Raw genomic sequence first — 21,593 nt, forward strand, 5'->3', positions numbered from 1 at the left:
CTCCTACCTCCACCACCAAATGTCTGTTTTTAAACATTTTTAGAAACAGAAAAGTAGATGTGTGAGTTAGTAGACTAGATTTTTTAAAAGTAGTGACTAAGTGGAAAGAGCACACTGTATTTGGAATCAAAGATCTCGGTTTGAGTTAAGACAGACACCTTTCAGTTGAGTTTCCTTCCCTCTTCTCCCTTTCTCCTTCAGAACATATCATGAAGTAGTGAACAAAAGCTGGCCTTTGGGTCATAAAGATCGGAATTCAAATTCCTCTGTCACATTGTCTTGTGATTGAATTAAATTTTCTATAAGATTCCGAAAAGACGCTGAACTGCATTGGCAGAAAGCGTTTCCTCATTTGAGAATTTTTATCTAAAGGAATCACAGGTTCTATCTTGGTCCCAGAGCATCAGTACCAATTGTCACTTTACACCTTTTCTTGTTCTTATTTTTAGATTTTTTCTAGAGGAGATAACGTCGAGTATAGCTGACCCTGAATACTGCCTGGCGGGCGTTAACACTCAGTACCTTATGCAGAAAAGACAAAAATCAATTGCCTTATTGAAGGAAGTTGCAGAAGTTAAAGCGCGCACTAGCTGTTAATATTAGCTTTAATCCAAGCTTTGGTTCCCCTTTCTCAGACTAGGGACTGGTCCTCCCCTTTTCCCTCTCCTCCCTTTGAACCCTTCCTTATAGGGTGGGAGTGTGGGCGGCCCCTTTCCTAGGCACTTTAACTCATACTTTTTCCCCACCCTCTTCCCCCTCAGAAGCATTTCTCCCTCTGTTTCATAAGCTTCCTTCCTTGCTGCTCTTCCTGCCGGCGTCTGGTAGAAGACAACTGGGTCTGTGCAGCCACCAAAATCCTTTTTCATTGAAGAAAAAAAAGAAAGAAACCACCCTACCCAAACGAGTGGCAGAGGACTGGGAGGTGAGTGAGCGAAGATCCCGCCAGCCTGGTTGAACACAAGGGCTAAGAACCGAAGGGAAACAGGGTTTGCAGGGTAAAGTCCTGGGGAGGAGAAAGGGAGGACGTGCATAGTGAGCGGCGATGGGGAGTAGGGCGCCCGGGGACAGCGAAATAGGTTGGGATTTTGGAAGGGAACCGTCTGAGGCTCGGGGGACTGGGGGACGAGGGCGCGTGGGATTTCCCTTTCCTAGAAAGGGGGGCAGGGAAATTTTTGATCCCCCCGATTTTACCAGCAGCACTTCCGCACTGGGACCCACGTGACATTGGACCGAGCCGGGAGGGGGTGTAAATTAAGAGTGAATGGGGTGAAGATAAGGAAACGATGCAGTTTTACTGCCCCCGTGGCTCCGCCTGTGTTTGAAGTTAGATTCACTCTGTGGATCTCAACCATCCCCACCCCAATCCCACTGAAGAGGGGCTGATAAGGAAACTTTATCCTAGGAGGCTATTCCCAGGAAGTTAAAATGCCAGTCAAAGGAAGGGGATCCCGGAGTGTTAGCCTTGGGGTGCAGCTGTTGGCTTCTCCGCCATGGAGTTGGAAATTCAGAAGCTGGGGATTTGAGGGGCTAGGCTGCCCCCTCCACCTCTCGGCTCTGTTTCCGTTCCGATCTGCGGGCCCCCAGTTCGTTTTTCACGCTGCGCTCCCCGCCGCCTCCCAGCCAGCTGCTGTGCGTGGGCTGCCCGGGTTGGCCTGCTTGCGGATTTCTGAGACAATGGCTTTTGTGATCAAGGCCCCTTTATTCTGAGAGATCAGGCTGACTGAATCCTGGAGTGTTAGGAAATGAGTGCGGTGAGAGAGAGAGGAGAGGCTCCTCCCTTCACAAGTAATTACACATCCAGGCTGCAGGTGATTGTAGATGAATGAATGTTATCCTCCCGTCCATTCTGCCCACTCAAATAAGCTGGGCGGAAGTGCAAATCTGTAAGATTGTACTGCTAAAATCACTTGAAACGAGTTTTCTTAACTAGAGCTTTAGACCCAAAAGGTTTATAATTCTTGACCTTTCAGTTACTCCTAGACTTAACACACTTTAATACCTTGGTATTAAAGATGTTATATATATCTTTGATATAGCCGTGAGAGACAGTTGATGGGAAAACTCCCACCTCCCTCCCCACCTTTTATTAAATAACAGATATTGATTCATAAAATATACTCCTTGGCATTATTTTTCTCTTGGTCAGCAATCTCAATACATTTCCTGCAGCACCAAGAATTCAACTCTTCTCTTGGGTTTCCTAATTAATACCTGACCAAATTTATGGTCCTAAGTAATATGCTACTTTTTTTTTTTTTGGATGAGGCAATTGAGGTTAAGTGACTTGCCTAGGGTCGGTCATACAGCTAGGATGAGTTAAGTGTCTGAGACCAGATTTGAACTCAGGTCCTTCTGAACTTCAGGGCTGGTACGCTAAGCACTGCGATAGCTAGCTGCCCCGTAGTATGGCTTTTAAGGAGTTCCTTCTTTGCGTCTTTGTTTTGTAGTTCAGTCCTATACTTTATGTCCCTTAACCTTTTGGTTCCTTTTGTACTCCATTATGCCCATGTCAGTCTCCTCAGTTTTCATTTTACCTAGTCTATTCCCAGCCTTCTCTTTATGCTTCCTCTTCCTACAATTCTAGCAATTTTGCCAAGAAGCGTTTTTAAACAACAACGAGAACAGCCCCCTTTCTTCTGCTAAAAACAAAGAACAAAATTCTACCCTATGAAGCTTTCACACGGTCATTTCGTTAGATATTTTTCCCAATGGGGTCTCCTCTAGGAATCATTCTCTGTTCTGTTACCTCTACCACCTGTGTATCACAATGGTTGATTTCTGGAGTTGGAGTGAGAAAACCTGAAGTTCAAATCCTATCTCAGGTATTTGCTAGCTGTGTGATCCTGGAAAAGTTGCTTAAACTCTTTCAGCTTGCTTCTTCATCTGCAAAATGGGAATAATAATTAAATATGTATTACAGGACTATTTGAGCATCAGATGAGTTGACAAGTGTATTTTCAGTTTGTACAGCCGTTGAGGACTTGGTTTGGAGTTTCCTTGGCAGAGATATTGGAGTGATTTGCCATTTCCTTCTCTAGCTCATTTTACAGAGGAGGAAACTGAGACAAACAATGTTAAGTGACTTGCCCAAAGTCACACAGCTAAGTAAGTATCTGAGGTCAAATTTGAACTCTGAAGATGAGTCTTCCTGATTCCAAGCCCAGTTGGAATCTCTATCTGCTTCATGACCTAGCTGCCAACAAATGTGTAGCATTTTTCAAGCTTCAAAACACTTATAAATGCTATTATTGTTTATTATTACTAGCTATTACTGAGGAAAGGTAGATGGGAAGCTGATTATAATGGACTTTATGTACCATGTTGTAATGGGCTGAGGCTTGAGTTGATGCACTGAGATCCCAAGCACATGAGGCTAAATAGTAGTTGGACCATACCCTATTAATATATAAGCTTGGAGAAAGAATGGCCCCTGCCCACTCTTTGTGCAAGTCCTGATGTGTTGTATAGGAAATGAAGATTCTGATGGGTGGAGGCAGGGGAGTGAAAAAGGAAGGGGAGGAGAGCTCAGACCTCTCTCTCTGCTAGCTGTTTGTTTCTCTTCTTCTTTTTGCTTTTTGCTGATTAGGATTCTGTTTGTTTCTCTTCTTTGCTTTTTTGCTTTTTGCTGAGGCAGTTGGGGTTAAGTGGCTTGCCCGTGGTCACCAGGAATTGTTAAGTGTCTGAGGCTGAATTTGAACTCAGGTCTTCCTGACTTCAGGGCTGGTGCTCTACCCACTGAGCCATTTCCTCCCCTTCCTTTTTCACAGAATCCTAATCAGCAAAAAGCAAAAAGAAGAAGAGAAACAAACAGCTAGCAGAGAGAGAGGTCTGAGCTCTCCTCCCCTTCCTTTTTCACTCCCCTGCCTCCACCCATCAGAATCATCATTTCCTATACAACACATCAGGACTTGCACAAAGAGTGGGCAGGGGCCATTCTTTCTCCAAGTTTATATATTAATAGAGTATGGTCCAATAACTATTTAGCCTCATGTGCTTGGGATCTCAGTGCATCAACTCAAGCCTCAGCCCATTACAATATGGTACATAAAGTCCATTATAATCAGCTTCCCATCTACCTTTCCTCAGTAATAGCTAGTAATAATAAACAATAATAGCATTTATAAGTGTTTTGAAGCTTGAAAAATGCTACACATTTGTTGGCAGCTAGGTCATGAAGCAGATAGAGATTCCAACTGGGCTTGGAATCTGGAAGACTCATCTTCAGAGTTCAAATTTGACCTCAGATACTTACTTAGCTGTGTGACCCTGAGCATGTCACTTAACCCCAATGGCCTCAGGGGGAAAAAAAAATGAAAAAAGAAAAATGCAGAAAACAGTACCATTTTCACAATAACTCACAAGCTGAATCCCTTCCAGAAGCAAATTTCAAGTCTTTTTCAAAATAAAGTATCATATTTTCAACATTCACCATTGCAAAACCTTGTGTTCCAAATTTTTCCTTTCCTTCCCTCACCCTCCTTCCCTAGATATCAAGTAATTCAATATTATTAAACATGTATAATTCTTCTATATATATTTCCACATTTATCATGCTGCTTAGATCAAAAAATAAAAAAAAAAAAGAGAAAGAAAACAAAATGAAAGCAAACAACAACAAAATGAAAGTACTATGCTGTGATCCACACTCGGTTTCCACAATCCTCTCTCTGGATGCAGAGGGCTCTTTTCATCATAAGATCATGGGAACTAGCCTGAATAATTTCATTGTTGAGAAGAGCCACATCCATCAGAATTGATCATCGTATAATTTTCATGTTGCTATGTACAATGATCTCTTAGTTCTGCTCACTTCACTTAGCATCAGTTCATGTAAGTCTCTCCAGGTCTCTCTGAAATTCTCCTACTGATCATTTCTTATAGAACAATAATATTCCATTAACATTCATGTATCATAATTTATTCAGCCTTTCTCCAAATGATGGGCACTTTTCTTGCCACTACAAAAGAGGCTGCCACAAATATTTCTGCACATGTGGGTCTCTGTTATGACCATGCTTAGGTGAGAAGTAACAGGGAACAAAGAATCTGTCATTGTAAATTTTCTCCTTGCTCTCTTATTTAAACAACTACAAGAATATAACTTGCAGAAGAATTCTTTACCTGACCATTCCCAATACCAGTGAAATCACAAGTTATATGAATATGTATATATCTGTGTGTATTATAATAGTACATATACAGATGCACTGATGGGTATGCTCTAGAGTTTATTTGTTAAATTGTTGTCACATTCTAACTGAAATACACTTGTATTTTTTAATATGGATGGTTAGGACAAGCTCTTTTGAGTGGTTATGGACTTCATCCAGAAGACTCTATGGTGTTCTAGGACTTGATGCAATTAGTCCATTATTCGCAAACAGGAGTGTCTGGAAAACCTTGCCATCCTTTGGGAATCCCTTTTCAGTTTATATTCTGCTCTATAACTCTTCATGTATAACGTGGAACAGTTTAGGAAAGTTTGTCTAACATCCTAAAAGATGTATAGCACTATAAGATGTGTCCCTTGATATTACTGATCACAGGATCATGAAACAAGATTTTCTCTTGTTTCTTTCAAGGAATCTTGAACAGTTTTGATATTTGCATGATAGGTACTCTGTTGGAAGAGAAACTTTAGAGCAGTAATTTATTCAAATTAAGAATTATTTTTGTAGTAAGCAATCAAAAAATTCAGTGAGATCTTGTATTCTTTTCTTATTTCAATTAAGATATCAGTCTACTATAGAATTTTTGTTGTTGTCAGTCATTTTTCAGTCATGCCCAACTCTTTGTGATGATTCCTTTTAGGGTTTTGCAAAATGCTGGGGTGATTTGCTATTTCCTTCTCCAATATGGAATACTACTTGTGAAAATCTGCTTGTTTCTTATTAATCATCTTGTCAATAATACCCTGGATTCATAGGCATATGATTTTCATGAAAGTTTTATGTAAATGGGAAAGTCTTCATATAGTTGGGTAGCTGTTGACATCCTCTCTGTTGTCTTTTTCTTTTCCTACTTTAGATACCTAGTAAATTGATACTTTATCACCTTCACAATTGTGTCTCATCTAACTTCTTGTACACTATCTAATCTAATTTTATTTCTTTGTTCAATTTTGTGCCATTTTTATTTCCTCTAAAAGTAGATATAGTCAGTTGTGCTCTAGTATGCTTCCCCCGCAAATACTGCAAAGTCAAGCAATAAGAGCCATGTGACTTGTGGGGAAAATGGGGTTGGGGCACAATCTGAAAAACTTTGTCACTGACACTTTAAAAAAAGAAAAAACCTTTAAAAAGTATTAGCACAGTTTTATATATGTTAGCACAGTTTATATATGTTTATATACATATATACATAGAAGCCTCAGTTGTCTGCAGACTCAGCCTAAGTTGAGTTGTCACAGGAATAAGCTAGCAAAGTCTCCCACAAGTTGGTCAGTCCATAACTCCAGTCTCAAGGCGAGAAACTTTGACAGAAGGTATAAGGGTAGTGGAAGAGATTGACCAACTCTTTTCTTCCACCCATAATTCCTACTGTACCAGAAAATACATAGTAAATATGATACTTTATTTTGAAAAAGACTTGAAATTTGCTTCTGGAAGGGATTCAGCTTGTGAGTTATTGTGAAAATGGTACTGTTTTCTGCATTTTTCTTTTTTCATTTTTTTTTCCCCCTGAGGCCATTGGGGTTAAGTGACATGCTCAGGGTCACACAGCTAAGTAAGTATCTGAGGTCAAATTTGAACTCTGAAGATGAGTCTTCCAGATTCCAAGCCCAGTTGGAATCTCTATCTGCTTCATGACCTAGCTGCCAACAAATGTGTAGCATTTTTCAAGCTTCAAAACACTTATAAATGCTATTATTGTTTATTATTACTAGCTATTGCTGAGGAAAGGTAGATGGGAAGCTGATTATAATGGACTTTATGTACCATATTGTAATGGGCTGAGGCTTGAGTTGATGCACTGATATCCCAAGCACATGAGGCTAAATAGTTATTGGACCATACTCTATTAATATATAAACTTGGAGAAAGAATGGCCCCTGCCCACTCTTTGTGCAAGTCCTGATGTGTTGTATAGGAAATGATGATTCTGATGGGTGGAGGCAGGGGAGTGAAAAAGGAAGGGGAGGAGAGCTCAGACCTCTCTCTCTGCTAGCTGTTTGTTTCTCTTCTTCTTTTTGCTTTTTGCTGATTAGGATTCTGTGAAAAAGGAAGGGGAGGAAATGGCTCAGTGGGTAGAACACCAGCCCTGAAGTCAGGAAGACCTGAGTTCAAATTCAGCCTCAGACACTTAACAATTCCTGGTGACCACGGGCAAGCCACTTAACCCCAACTGCCTCAGCAAAAAGCAAAAAAGCAAAGAAGAGAAACAAACAGAATCCTAATCAGCAAAAAGCAAAAAGAAGAAGAGAAACAAACAGCTAGCAGAGAGAGAGGTCTGAGCTCTCCTCCCCTTCCTTTTTCACTCCCCTGCCTCCACCCATCAGAATCATCATTTCCTATACAACACATCAGGACTTGCACAAAGAGTGGGCACGGGCCATTCTTTCTCCAAGCTTATATATTAATAGGGTATGGTCCAATTACTATTTAGCCTCATGTGCTTGGGACCTCAGTGCATCAACTCAAGCCTCAGCCCATTATACCATATGGTATTTTATATCTTACTCTGGAAGTAATAGCGAATCACTGCAATTTATTGATTTAAAAAAAAAATTTCTTTCTTTTTTAATTTAATTTTATTTTATAATAACTTTTTTTTTTACACATTATCCCTTGCACTCACTTCTGTTCCTATTTTTCCCCTCCCTCCCTCCACCCCCTCCCCTAAATGGCAAGCAGTGCTATATATGTTAGATATGTTGCAGTATATCCTAGATACAATATATGTTTGCAGAACCGAACAGTTCTCTTGTTGTACAGGGAGAATTGGATTCAGAAGGTAAAAATAACACAGGAAGAGAAACAAAAAATGCAAATAGTTTACATTCATTTCCCAGTGTTCTTTCTTTGGGTGTAGCTGCTTCTGTCCATCATTTATCAATTGAAACTGAGTTAGGTCTCTCTGTCAAAGAAATCCACTTCCATCAGAATACATCCTCATACAGTATCATTGTTGAAGTGTATAATGATCTCCTGGTTCTGCTCATTTCACTCAGCATCAGTTCATGTAAGTCTCTCCAAGCCTCTCTATATTCATCCTGCTGGTCATTCCTTACAGAACAATAATATTCCATAACATTCATATACCACAATTTACCCAACCATTCTCCAATTAATGGGCATCCATTCAATTTCCAGTTTCTAGCCACTACAAACAGGGCTGCCACAAACATTTTGGCACATACAGCTCCCTTTCCCTTCTTTAGTATTTCTTTGGGATATAAGCCCAGAAGTAACACCACTGCAATTTATTGAATATGGGAAGATGGGCAGTGATGTGGTTAGAACTGTGCTTTAGGAAGATAACGCCAAGAGTTGAGTGGACGATGAACTGGAGGGGAAGAGATTAATGATAGAGATACCATCCAGAAAGCTATTGCAATAGTTGAGGCATGAAGTGATGAAGGCTAGAGAAGTGGCAGTTAGAATAGAGAAAGGCGCATATACAAAAGTCATTCCAGATCACTAATTAGATATGAATAGGAAAAGGATTGGAAGAATAATATGTTGAAGATGATATCTAGATCTCAAACTTGGGTGACTGGGAGTTGGTGGTATCTTCAACGGTAATAGGAAAGTTAGGAAGAAAAGTAAAGAATTTGAGGGCAAAAGATAATGATTTCAGTTTTGGACTTGCTGAGTTTAAGGACTATAGGCATTGAATTTGAGATGTCTAAAGAGGCAGTTGGAGATGTGAGTCCAGAGATCAGCAGAGAAGTTAGGGACAACTCGATTTGTCATTGTATAAGTCAAATTAAGAATTATTTGCATAGGGATGATAATTGAATCCATGGGAAATGATGATATTACCAAGTGGAACATTATAGATATTATATATTATGTATACAACTACCAATCACAAGAGGTAAAATTTGAATCCAGCTATTTTTGACTTCAAGTCTAGAACATTATTCAGTTCTTCTAGTCTAGAACAAATCAGTTCTTCTCAAGTGTCTATATACCACTCAGTGACATACTATAAACAGGATGTGTTCTATTTTAACTGGCTACAAATCCTCCAAATGTCACCAACAATGCATTTTTTTTAAAGAGCCTACAAAAGCCTATGATAAATGACAAGTAAGAAAGTATATTGATAAATAGATGAAAAGTGAGCCTAGGACATCTGTGAAGGATGCCCCATATTTAATTGATGTGACATGGATGTAGTTCCAGCAAAGGAGACTGGGCACAATGAGATAGGAAGAGAAAGAGAATAGTGTCATGAAAAGCCAGAGAGAAAATAGTATCAAAGAAACTAGAATGATTCATAGTGTAAAAGGATGCAAGGAAGTCAAGAAGAATTAGGATTGAGAAAAAGGTATTATATTTGGTAATTAAGAGATCATAAATATGAAGAAAGCAGTTTTGATTAAATTGATGAGGTCATAAGCTAGATTGCAAAGAGTTGAGGAGAGTGAGAGGAAAGGAACTGGAAGCCCATATTGCATATGGTCTTCTGAAGGAGTTTAGCCCAGAAGGAAGGAGAGATATAGGATTATAGCTACTAGGGACAGATCAAATAAATGTTTTGGGGTTTTTTGGAGTATAGAGGTGACATAGACATATTCATAGACTCTTGGGAAGCAGACAATTGAAAAGGAGAGCTTGAAGATAAGTGAGAGTGAGGCAGTCTATTGGAGATAATAGAATAGAATAAGATCACTTGTGTAGGTAGAGGGTTTATCGTTGTGAGGGAGAAGGATCAACTCTTCATGTGAGTCCTGGGTAAAGGAGGTGTTGGCAGCAGAAAGCATCTGTTTAAATACCTCCAAAATTAATAATGCATATATTAATAACTCAACTTACAACCAGATTTTAATGAATCTCTTAACTTTTATTTCCTTGGAAATAAAGTTATTTAAATTGTAAGTATGTTATGGCCATATATAGATGTGTGTGTGTGTGTGTGTGTGTGTGTGTGTATGTGTGTGTGTGTATTTAAATCTTTTTATTTTCAAAACATAAGCTTGGATAATTTTCAACATTCACCATTGCAAAACCTTGTGTTCCAAATTTTTCCTTTCCTTCCCTCACCCTCCTTCCCTAGATATCAAGTAATTCAATATTATTAAACATGTGTAATTCTTCTATATATATTTCCACATTTATCATGCTGCTTAGATCAAAAAATAAAAAAAAAAAAAAAAGAGAAAGAAAACAAAGTGAAAGCAAAAAACAACAAAATGAAAGTACTATGCTGTGATCCACACTCAGTTTCCACAATCCTCTCTCTGGATGCAGAGGGCTCTTTTCATCATAAGATCATGGGAACTAGCCTGAATAATTTCATTGTTGAGAAGAGCCACATCCATCAGAATTGATCATCGTATAATTTTCATGTTGCTATGTACAATGATCTCTTGGTTCTGCTCACTTCACTTAGCATCAGTTCATGTAAGTCTCTCCAGGTCTCTGAAATCCTCCTACTGATCATTTCTTATAGAACAATAATATTCCATTAACATTCATGTATCATAATTTATTCAGCCTTTCTCCAAATGATGGGCACTTTTCTTGCCACTACAAAAGAGGCTGCCACAAATATTTCTGCACATGTGGGTCTCTGTTATGACCATGCTTAGGTGAGAAGTAACAGGGAACAAAGAATCTGTCATTGTAAATTTTCTCCTTGCTCTCTTATTTAAACAACTACAAGAATATAACTTGCAGAAGAATTCTTTATCCTGACCATTCCCAATACCAGTGAAATCACAAGTTATATGAATATGTATATATCTGTGTGTATTATAATAGTACATATACAGATGCACTGATGGGTATGCTCTAGAGTTTATTTGTTAAATTGTTGTCACATTCTAACTGAAATACACTTGTATTTTTTAATATGGATGGTTAGGACAAGCTCTTTTGAGTGGTTATGGACTTCATCCAGAAGACTCTATGGTGTTCTAGGACTTGATGCAATTAGTCCATTATTCGCAAACAGGAGTGTCTGGAAAACCTTGCCATCCTTTGGGAATCCCTTTTCAGTTTATATTCTGCTCTATAACTCTTCATGTATAACGTGGAACAGTTTAGGAAAGTTTGTCTAACATCCTAAAAGATGTATAGCACTATAAGATGTGTCCCTTGATATTACTGATCACAGGATCATGAAACAAGATTTTCTCTTGTTTCTTTCAAGGAATCTTGAACAGTTTTGATATTTGCATGATAGGTACTCTGTTGGAAGAGAAACTTTAGAGCAGTAATTTATTCAAATTAAGAATTATTTTTGTAGTAAGCAATCAAAAAATTCAGTGAGATCTTGTATTCTTATTTCAATTAAGATATCAGTCTACTATAGAATTTTTGTTGTTGTCAGTCATTTTTCAGTCATGCCCAACTCTTTGTGATGATTCCTTTTAGGGTTGTGCAAAATGCTGGGGTGATTTGCTATTTCCTTCTCCAATATGGAATACTACTTGTGAAAATCTGCTTGTTTCTTATTAATCATCTTGTCAATAGTACCCTGGATTCATAGGCATATGATTTTCATGAAAGTTTTATGTAAATGGGAAAGTCTTCATATAGTTGGGTAGCTGTTGACATCCTCTCTGTTGTCTTTTTCTTTTCCTACTTTAGATACCTAGTAAATTGATACTTTATCACCTTCACAATTGTGTCTCATCTAACTTCTTGTACACTATCTAATCTAATTTTATTTCTTTGTTCAATTTTGTGCCATTTTTATTTCCTCTAAAAGTAGATATAGTCAGTTGTGCTCTAGTATGCTTCCCCCGCAAATACTGCAAAGTCAAGCAATAAGAGCCATGTGACTTGTGGGGAAAATGGGGTTGGGGCACAATCTGAAAAACTTTGTCACTGACACTTTAAAAAAAGAAAAAACCTTTAAAAAGTATTAGCACAGTTTTATATATGTTAGCACAGTTTATATATGTTTATATACATATATACATAGAAGCCTCAGTTGTCTGCAGACTCAGCCTAAGTTGAGTTGTCACAGGAATAAGCTAGCAAAGTCTCCCACAAGTTGGTCAGTCCATAACTCCAGCCTCAAGGCAAGAAACTTTGACAGAAGGTATAAGGGTAGTGGAAGAGATTGACCAACTCTTTTCTTCCACCCATAATTCCTACTGTACCAGAAAATACATAGTAAATATGATACTTTATTTTGAAAAAGACTTGAAATTTGCTTCTGGAAGGGATTCAGCTTGTGAGTTATTGTGAAAATGGTACTGTTTTCTGCATTTTTCTTTTTTCTTTTTTTTTCCCCCTGAGGCCATTGGGGTTAAGTGACATGCTCAGGGTCACACAGCTAAGTAAGTATCTGAGGTCAAATTTGAACTCTGAAGATGAGTCTTCCAGATTCCAAGCCCAGTTGGAATCTCTATCTGCTTCATGACCTAGCTGCCAACAAATGCGTAGCATTTTTCAAGCTTCAAAACACTTATAAATGCTATTATTGTTTATTATTACTAGCTATTACTGAGGAAAGGTAGATGGGAAGCTGATTATAATGGACTTTATGTACCATATTGTAATGGGCTGAGGCTTGAGTTGATGCACTGAGATCCCAAGCACATGAGGCTAAATAGTAATTGGACCATACTCTATTAATATATAAACTTGGAGAAAGAATGGCCCCTGCCCACTCTTTGTGCAAGTCCTGATGTGTTGTATAGGAAATGATGATTCTGATGGGTGGAGGCAGGGGAGTGAAAAAGGAAGGGGAGGAGAGCTCAGACCTCTCTCTCTGCTAGCTGTTTGTTTCTCTTCTTCTTTTTGCTTTTTGCTGATTAGGATTCTGTTTGTTTCTCTTCTTTGCTTTTTTGCTTTTTGCTGAGGCAGTTGGGGTTAAGTGGCTTGCCCGTGGTCACCAGGAATTGTTAAGTGTCTGAGGCTGAATTTGAACTCAGGTCTTCCTGACTTCAGGGCTGGTGCTCTACCCACTGAGCCATTTCCTCCCCTTCCTTTTTCACAGAATCCTAATCAGCAAAAAGCAAAAAGAAGAAGAGAAACAAACAGCTAGCAGAGAGAGAGGTCTGAGCTCTCCTCCCCTTCCTTTTTCACTCCCCTGCCTCCACCCATCAGAATCATCATTTCCTATACAACACATGAGGACTTGCACAAAGAGTGGGCAGGGGCCATTCTTTCTTCAAGCTTATGTATTAATAGAGTATGGTCCAATTACTATTTAGCCTCATGTGCTTGGCACCTCAGTGCATCAACTCAAGCCTCAGCCCATTATACCATATGGTATTTTATATCTTACTCTGGAAGTAATAGCGAATCACTGCAATTTATTGATTAAAAAAAAAAATTTTCTTTCTTTCTTTTTTAATTTAATTGTATTTTATAATAACTTTTTTTTTTACATATTATCCCTTGCACTCACTTCTGTTCCTATTTTTCCCCTCCCTCCCTCCACCCCCTCCCCTAAATGGCAAGCAGTGCTATATATGTTAGATATGTTGCAGTATATCCTAGATACAATATATGTTTGCAGAACCGAACAGTTCTCTTGTTGCACAGGGAGAATTGGATTCAGAAGGTAAAAATAACACAGGAAGAGAAACAAAAAATGCAAATAGTTTACATTCATTTCCCAGTGTTCTTTCTTTGGGTGTAGCTGCTTCTGTCCATCATTTATCAGTTGAAACTGAGTTAGGTCTCTCTGTCAAAGAAATCCACTTCCATCAGAATACATCCTCATACAGTATCATTGTTGAAGTGTATAATGATCTCCTGGTTCTGCTCATTTCACTTAGCATCAGTTCATGTAAGTCTCTCCAAGCCTCTCTGTATTCATCCTGCTGGTCATTCCTTACAGAGCAATAATATTCCATAACATTCATATACCACAATTTACCCAACCATTCTCCAATTAATGGGCATCCATTCAATTTCCAGTTTCTAGCCACTACAAACAGGGCTGCCACAAACATTTTGGCACATACAGCTCCCTTTCCCTTCTTTAGTATTTCTTTGGGATATAAGCCCAGAAGTAACACCACTGCAATTTATTGAATATGGGAAGATGGGCAGTGATGTGGTTAGAACTGTGCTTTAGGAAGATAACGCCAAGAGTTGAGTGGACGATGAACTGGAGGGGAAGAGATTAATGATAGAGATACCATCCAGAAAGCTATTGCAATAGTTGAGGCATGAAGTGATGAAGGCTAGAGAAGTGGCAGTTAGAATAGAGAAAGGCGCATATACAAAAGTCATTCCAGATCACTAATTAGATATGAATAGGAAAAGGATTGGAAGAATAATATGTTGAAGATGATATCTAGATCTCAAACTTGGGTGACTGGGAGTTGGTGGTATCTTCAACGGTAATAGGAAAGTTAGGAAGAAAAGTAAAGAATTTGAGGGCAAAAGATAATGATTTCAGTTTTGGACTTGCTGAGTTTAAGGACTATAGGCATTGAATTTGAGATGTCTAAAGAGGCAGTTGGAGATGTGAGTCCAGAGATCAGCGGAGAAGTTAGGGACAACTCGATTTGTCATTGTATAAGTCAAATTAAGAATTATTTGCATAGGGATGATAATTGAATCCATGGGAAATGATGATATTACCAAGTGGAACATTATAGATATTATATATTATGTATACAACTATCAATCACAAGAGGTAAAATTTGAATCCAGCTATTTTTGACTTCAAGTCTAGAACATTATTCAGTTCATCACAATTCTTCTCAAGTGTCTATATGCCACTCAGTGACATACTATAAACAGGATGTGTTCTATTTTAACTGGCTACAAATCCTCCAAATGTCACCAACAATGCATTTTTTTAAAGAGCCTACAAAAGCCTATGATAAATGACAAGTAAGAAAGTATATTGATAAATAGATGAAAAGTGAGCCTAGGACATCTGTGAAGGATGCCCCATATTTAATTGATGTGACATGGATGTAGTTCCAGCAAAGGAGACTGGGCACAATGAGATAGGAAGAGAAAGAGAATAGTGTCATGAAAAGCCAGAGAGAAAATAGTATCAAAGAAACTAGAATGATTCATAGTGTAAAAGGATGCAAGGAAGTCAAGAAGAATTAGGATTGAGAAAAAGGTATTATATTTGGTAATTAAGAGATCATAAATATGAAGAAAGCAGTTTTGATTAAATTGATGAGGTCATAAGCTAGATTGCAAAGAGTTGAGGAGAGTGAGAGGAAAGGAACTGGAAGCCCATATTGCATATGGTCTTCTGAAGGAGTTTAGCCCAGAAGGAAGGAGAGATATAGGATTATAGCTACTAGGGACAGATCAAATAAATGTTTTGGGGTTTTTTGGAGTATAGAGGTGACATAGTCATATTCATAGACTCTTGGGAAGCAGACAATTGAAAGGGAGAGCTTGAAGATAAGTGAGAGTGAGGCAGTCTATTGGAGATAATAGAATAGAATAAGATCACTTGTGTAGGTAGAGGGTTTGTCGTTGTGAGGGAGAAGGATCAACTCTTCATGTGAGTCCTGGGTAAAGGAGGTGTTGGCAGCAGAAAGCATCTGTTTAAATACCTCCAAAATTAATAATGCATATATTAATAACTCAACTTATAACCAGATTTTAATGAATCTCAACTTTTATTTCCTTGGAAATAAAGTTATTTAAATTGTAAGTATGTTATGGCCATATATATATGTGTGTGTGTGTGTATGTGTGTGTGTATATATATATTTAAATCTTTTTATTTTCAAAACATAAGCTTGGATAATTTTCAACATTCACCATTGCAAAACCTTGTGTTCCAAATTTTTCCTTTCCTTCCCTCACCCTCCTTCCCTAGATATCAAGTAATTCAATATTATTAAACATGTGTAATTCTTCTATATATATTTCCACATTTATCATGCTGCTTAGATCAAAAAAAAAAAAGAGAGAGAAAAAAAACAAAATGAAAGCAAACAACAACAAAATGAAAGTACTATGCTGTGATCCACACTCAGTTTCCACAATCCTCTCTCTGGATGCAGAGGGCTCTTTTCATCATAAGATCATGGGAACTAGCCTGAATAATTTCATTGTTGAGAAGAGCCACATCCATCAGAATTGATCATCGTATAATTGCTATGTACAATGATCTCTTGGTTCTGCTCACTTCACTTAGCATCAGTTCATGTAAGTCTCTCCAGGTCTCTCTGAAATCCTCCTACTGATCATTTCTTATAGAACAATAATATTCCATTAACATTCATGTATCATAATTTATTCAGCCTTTCTCCAAATGATGGGCACTTTTCTTGCCACTACAAAAGAAGCTGCCACAAATATTTCTGCACATGTGGGTCTCTGTTATGACCATGCTTAGGTGAGAAGTAACAGGGAACAAAGAATCTGTCATTGTAAATTTTCTCCTTGCTCTCTTATTTAAACAACTACAAGAATATAACTTGCAGAAGAATTCTTTACCCTGACCATTCCCAATACCAGTGAAATCACAAGTTATATGAATATGTATATATCTGTGTGTATTATAATAGTACATATACAGATGCACTGATGGGTATGCTCTAGAGTTTATTTGTTAAATTGTTGTCACATTCTAACTGAAATACACTTGTATTTTTTAATATGGATGGTTAGGACAAGCTCTTTTGAGTGGTTATGGACTTCATCCAGAAGACTATGGTGTTCTAGGACTTGATGCAATTAGTCCATTATTCGCAAACAGGAGTGTCTGGAAAACCTTGCCATCCTTTGGGAATCCCTTTTCAGTTTATATTCTGCTCTATAACTCTTCATGTATAACGTGGAACAGTTTAGGAAAGTTTGTCTAACATCCTAAAAGATGTATAGCACTATAAGATGTGTCCCTTGATATTACTGATCACAGGATCATGAAACAAGATTTTCTCTTGTTTCTTTCAAGGAATCTTGAACAGTTTTGATATTTGCATGATAGGTACTCTGTTGGAAGAGAAACTTTAGAGCAGTAATTTATTCAAATTAAGAATTATTTTTGTAGTAAGCAATCAAAAAATTCAGTGAGATCTTGTATTCTTTTCTTATTTCAATTAAGATATCAGTCTACTATAGAATTTTTGTTGTTGTCAGTCATTTTTCAGTCATGCCCAACTCTTTGTGATGATTCCTTTTAGGGTTTTGCAAAATGCTGGGGTGATTTGCTATTTCCTTCTCCAATATGGAATACTACTTGTGAAAATCTGCTTGTTTCTTATTAATCATCTTGTCAATAGTACCCTGGATTCATAGGCATATGATTTTCATGAAAGTTTTATGTAAATGGGAAAGTCTTCATATAGTTGGGTAGCTGTTGACATCCTCTCTGTTGTCTTTTTCTTTTCCTACTTTAGATACCTAGTAAATTGATACTTTATCACCTTCACAATTGTGTCTCATCTAACTTCTTGTACACTATCTAATCTAATTTTATTTCTTTGTTCAATTTTGTGCCATTTTTATTTCCTCTAAAAGTAGATATAGTCAGTTGTGCTCTAGTATGCTTCCCCCGCAAATACTGCAAAGTCAAGCAATAAGAGCCATGTGACTTGTGGGGAAAATGGGGTTGGGGCACAATCTGAAAAACTTTGTCACTGACACTTTAAAAAAAGAAAAAACCTTTAAAAAGTATTAGCACAGTTTTATATATGTTAGCACAGTTTATATATGTTTATATACATATATACATAGAAGCCTCAGTTGTCTGCAGACTCAGCCTAAGTTGAGTTGTCACAGGAATAAGCTAGCAAAGTCTCCCACAAGTTGGTCAGTCCATAACTCCAGCCTCAAGGCGAGAAACTTTGACAGAAGGTATAAGGGTAGTGGAAGAGATTGACCAACTCTTTTCTTCCACCCATAATTCCTACTGTACCAGAAAATACATAGTAAATATGATACTTTATTTTGAAAAAGACTTGAAATTTGCTTCTGGAAGGGATTCAGCTTGTGAGTTATTGTGAAAATGGTACTGTTTTCTGCATTTTTCTTTTTTCGTTTTTTTTTTTTCCCCTGAGGCCATTGGGGTTAAGTGACATGCTCAGGGTCACACAGCTAAGTAAGTATCTGAGGTCAAATTTGAACTCTGAAGATGAGTCTTCCAGATTCCAAGCCCAGTTGGAATCTCTATCTGCTTCATGACCTAGCTGCCAACAAATGTGTAGCATTTTTCAAGCTTCAAAACACTTATAAATGCTATTATTGTTTATTATTACTAGCTATTACTGAGGAAAGGTAGATGGGAAGCTGATTATAATGGACTTTATGTACCATATTGTAATGGGCTGAGGCTTGAGTTGATGCACTGAGATCCCAAGCACATGAGGCTAAATAGTAATTGGACCATACTCTATTAATATATAAACTTGGAGAAAGAATGGCCCCTGCCCACTCTTTGTGCAAGTCCTGATGTGTTGTATAGGAAATGATGATTCTGATGGGTGGAGGCAGGGGAGTGAAAAAGGAAGGGGAGGAGAGCTCAGACTTCTCTCTCTGCTAGCTGTTTGTTTCTCTTCTTCTTTTTGCTTTTTGCTGATTAGGATTCTGTTTGTTTCTCTTCTTTGCTTTTTTGCTTTTTGCTGAGGCAGTTGGGGTTAAGTGGCTTGCCCGTGGTCACCAGGAATGGTTAAGTGTCTGAGGCTGAATTTGAACTCAGGTCTTCCTGACTTCAGGGCTGAGCCATTTCCTCCCCTTCCTTTTTCACAGAATCCTAATCAGCAAAAAGCAAAAAGAAGAAGAGAAACAAACAGCTAGCAGAGAGAGAGGTCTGAGCTCTCCTCCCCTTCCTTTTTCACTCCCCTGCCTCCACCCATCAGAATCATCATTTCCTATACAACACATGAGGACTTGCACAAAGAGTGGGCAGGGGACATTCTTTCTCCAAGCTTATATATTAATAGAGTATGGTCCAATTACTATTTAGCCTCATGTGCTTGGCACCTCAGTGCATCAACTCAAGCCTCAGCCCATTATACCATATGGTATTTTATATCTTACTCTGGAAGTAATAGCGAGTCACTGCAATTTATTGATTTTTAAAAAAAATTTCTTTCTTTCTTTTTTTAATTTAATTTTATTTTATAATAACTTTTTTTTTTACATATTATCCCTTGCACTCACTTCTGTTCCTATTTTTCCCCTTTCTCCCTCCACCCCCTCCCCTGAATGGCAAGCAGTGCTATATATGTTAGATATGTTGCAGTATATCCTAGATACAATATATGTTTGCAGAACCGAACAGTTCTCTTGTTGCACAGGGAGAATTGGATTCAGAAGGTAAAAATAACACAGGAAGAGAAACAAAAAATGCAAATAGTTTACATTCATTTCCCAGTGTTCTTTCTTTGGGTGTAGCTGCTTCTGTCCATCATTTATCAATTGAAACTGAGTTAGGTCTCTCTGTCAAAGAAATCCACTTCCATCAGAATACATCCTCATACAGTATCATTGTTGAAGTGTATAATGATCTCCTGGTTCTGCTTATTTCACTTAGCATCAGTTCATGTAAGTCTCTCCAAGCCTCTCTATATTCATCCTGCTGGTCATTCCTTACAGAACAATAATATTCCATTACATTCATATACCACAATTTACCCAACCATTCTCCAATTAATGGGCATCCATTCAATTTCCAGTTTCTAGCCACTACAAACAGGGCTGCCACAAACATTTTGGCACATACAGCTCCCTTTCCCTTCTTTAGTATTTCTTTGGGATATAAGCCCAGAAGTAACACCACTGCAATTTATTGAATATGGGAAGATGGGCAGTGATGTGGTTAGAACTGTGCTTTAGGAAGATAACGCCAAGAGTTGAGTGGAGGATGAACTGGAGGGGAAGAGATTAATGATAGAGATACCATCCAGAAAGCTATTGCAATAGTTGAGGCATGAAGTGATGAAGGCTAAAGAAGTGGCAGTTAGAATAGAGAAAGGCGCATATACAAAAGTCATTCCAGATCACTAATTAGATATGAATAGGAAAAGGATTGGAAGAATAATATGTTGAAGATGATAATCTAGATCTCAAACTTGGGTGACTGGGAGTTGGTGGTATCTTCAACGGTAATAGGAAAGTTAGGAAGAAAAGTAAAGAATTTGAGGGCAAAAGATAATGATTTCAGTTTTGGAGTTGCTGAGTTTATGGACTATAGGCATTGAATTTGAGATGTCTAAAGAGGCAGTTGGAGATGTGAGTCCAGAGATCAGCAGAGAAGTTAGGGACAACTTGATTTGTCATTGTATAAGTCAAATTAAGAATTATTTGCATAGGGATGATAATTGAATCCATGGGAAATGATGATATTACCAAGTGGAACATTATAGATATTATATATTATGTATACAACTACCAATCACAAGAGGTAAAATTTGAATCCAGCTATTTTTGACTTCAAGTCTAGAACATTATTCAGTTCATCACAATTCTTCTCAAGTGTCTATATGCCACTCAGTGACATACTATAAACAGGATGTGTTCTATCTTAACTGGCTACAAATCCTCCAAATGTCACCAACAATGCATTTTTTTAAAGAGCCTACAAAAGCCTATGATAAATGGCAAGTAAGAAAGTATATTGATAAATAGATGAAAAGTGAGCCTAGGACATCTGTGAAGGATGCCCCATATTTAATTGATGTGACATGGATGTAGTTCCAGCAAAGGAGACTGGGCATAATGAGATAGGAAGAGAAAGAGAATAGTGTCATGAAAAGCCAGAGAGAAAATAGTATCAAAGAAACTAGAATGATTCAGAGTGTAAAAGGATGCAGGGAAGTCAAGAAGAATTAGGATTGAGAAAAAGGTATTATATTTGGTAATTAAGAGATCATAAATATGAAGAAAGCAGTTTTGATTAAATTGATGAGGTCATAAGCTAGATTGCAAAGAGTTGAGGAGAGTGAGAGGAAAGGAACTGGAAGCCCATATTGCATATGGTCTTCTGAAGGAGTTTAGCCCAGAAGGAAGGAGAGATGTAGGATTATAGCTACTAGGGACAGATCAAATAAATGTTTTGGGGTTTTTTGGAGTATAGAGGTGACATAGTCATATTCATAGACTCTTGGGAAGCAGACAATTGAAAGGGAGAGCTTGAAGATAAGTGAGAGTGAGGCAGTCTATTGGAGATAATAGAATAGAATAAGATCACTTGTGTAGGTAGAGGGTTTATCGTTGTGAGGGAGAAGGATCAACTCTTCATGTGAGTCCTGGGTAAAGGAGGTGTTGGCAGCAGAAAGCATCTGTTTAAATACCTCCAAAATTAATAATGCATATATTAATAACTCAACTTATAACCAGATTTTAATGAATCTCTTAACTTTTATTTCCTTGGAAATAAAGTTATTTAAATTGTAAGTATGTTATGGCCATATATATATTCGTTTTTTTTTTCCTGAGGCCATTGGGGTTAAGTAACTTGCTCAGGGTCACATAGCTAGATTTTTCATATTTCTTGGGTAGGAAATCACAAATAAGCCTCAATTGATA

General features: G+C 37.8%; 1 protein-coding gene across 1 annotated transcript in view; it reads left to right on the forward strand.

Annotated features, from left to right (window-relative positions):
* The first annotated feature begins 611 nt into the window (after positions 1-611).
* Positions 612-21,593, forward strand: part of ABRACL (ABRA C-terminal like) — a 55,175-nt gene continuing 34,193 nt past the window's right edge. The window contains exon 1 of the mRNA XM_051997856.1: positions 612-922. The gene's annotated coding sequence lies outside the window, so the exon portion shown is untranslated. The remainder of the gene's footprint in view (positions 923-21,593) is intronic.

This window comes from Antechinus flavipes, chromosome 4 (assembly GCF_016432865.1).
Source record: "Antechinus flavipes isolate AdamAnt ecotype Samford, QLD, Australia chromosome 4, AdamAnt_v2, whole genome shotgun sequence".
In the NCBI taxonomy this organism is placed as follows: Eukaryota; Metazoa; Chordata; class Mammalia; order Dasyuromorphia; family Dasyuridae; genus Antechinus; species Antechinus flavipes.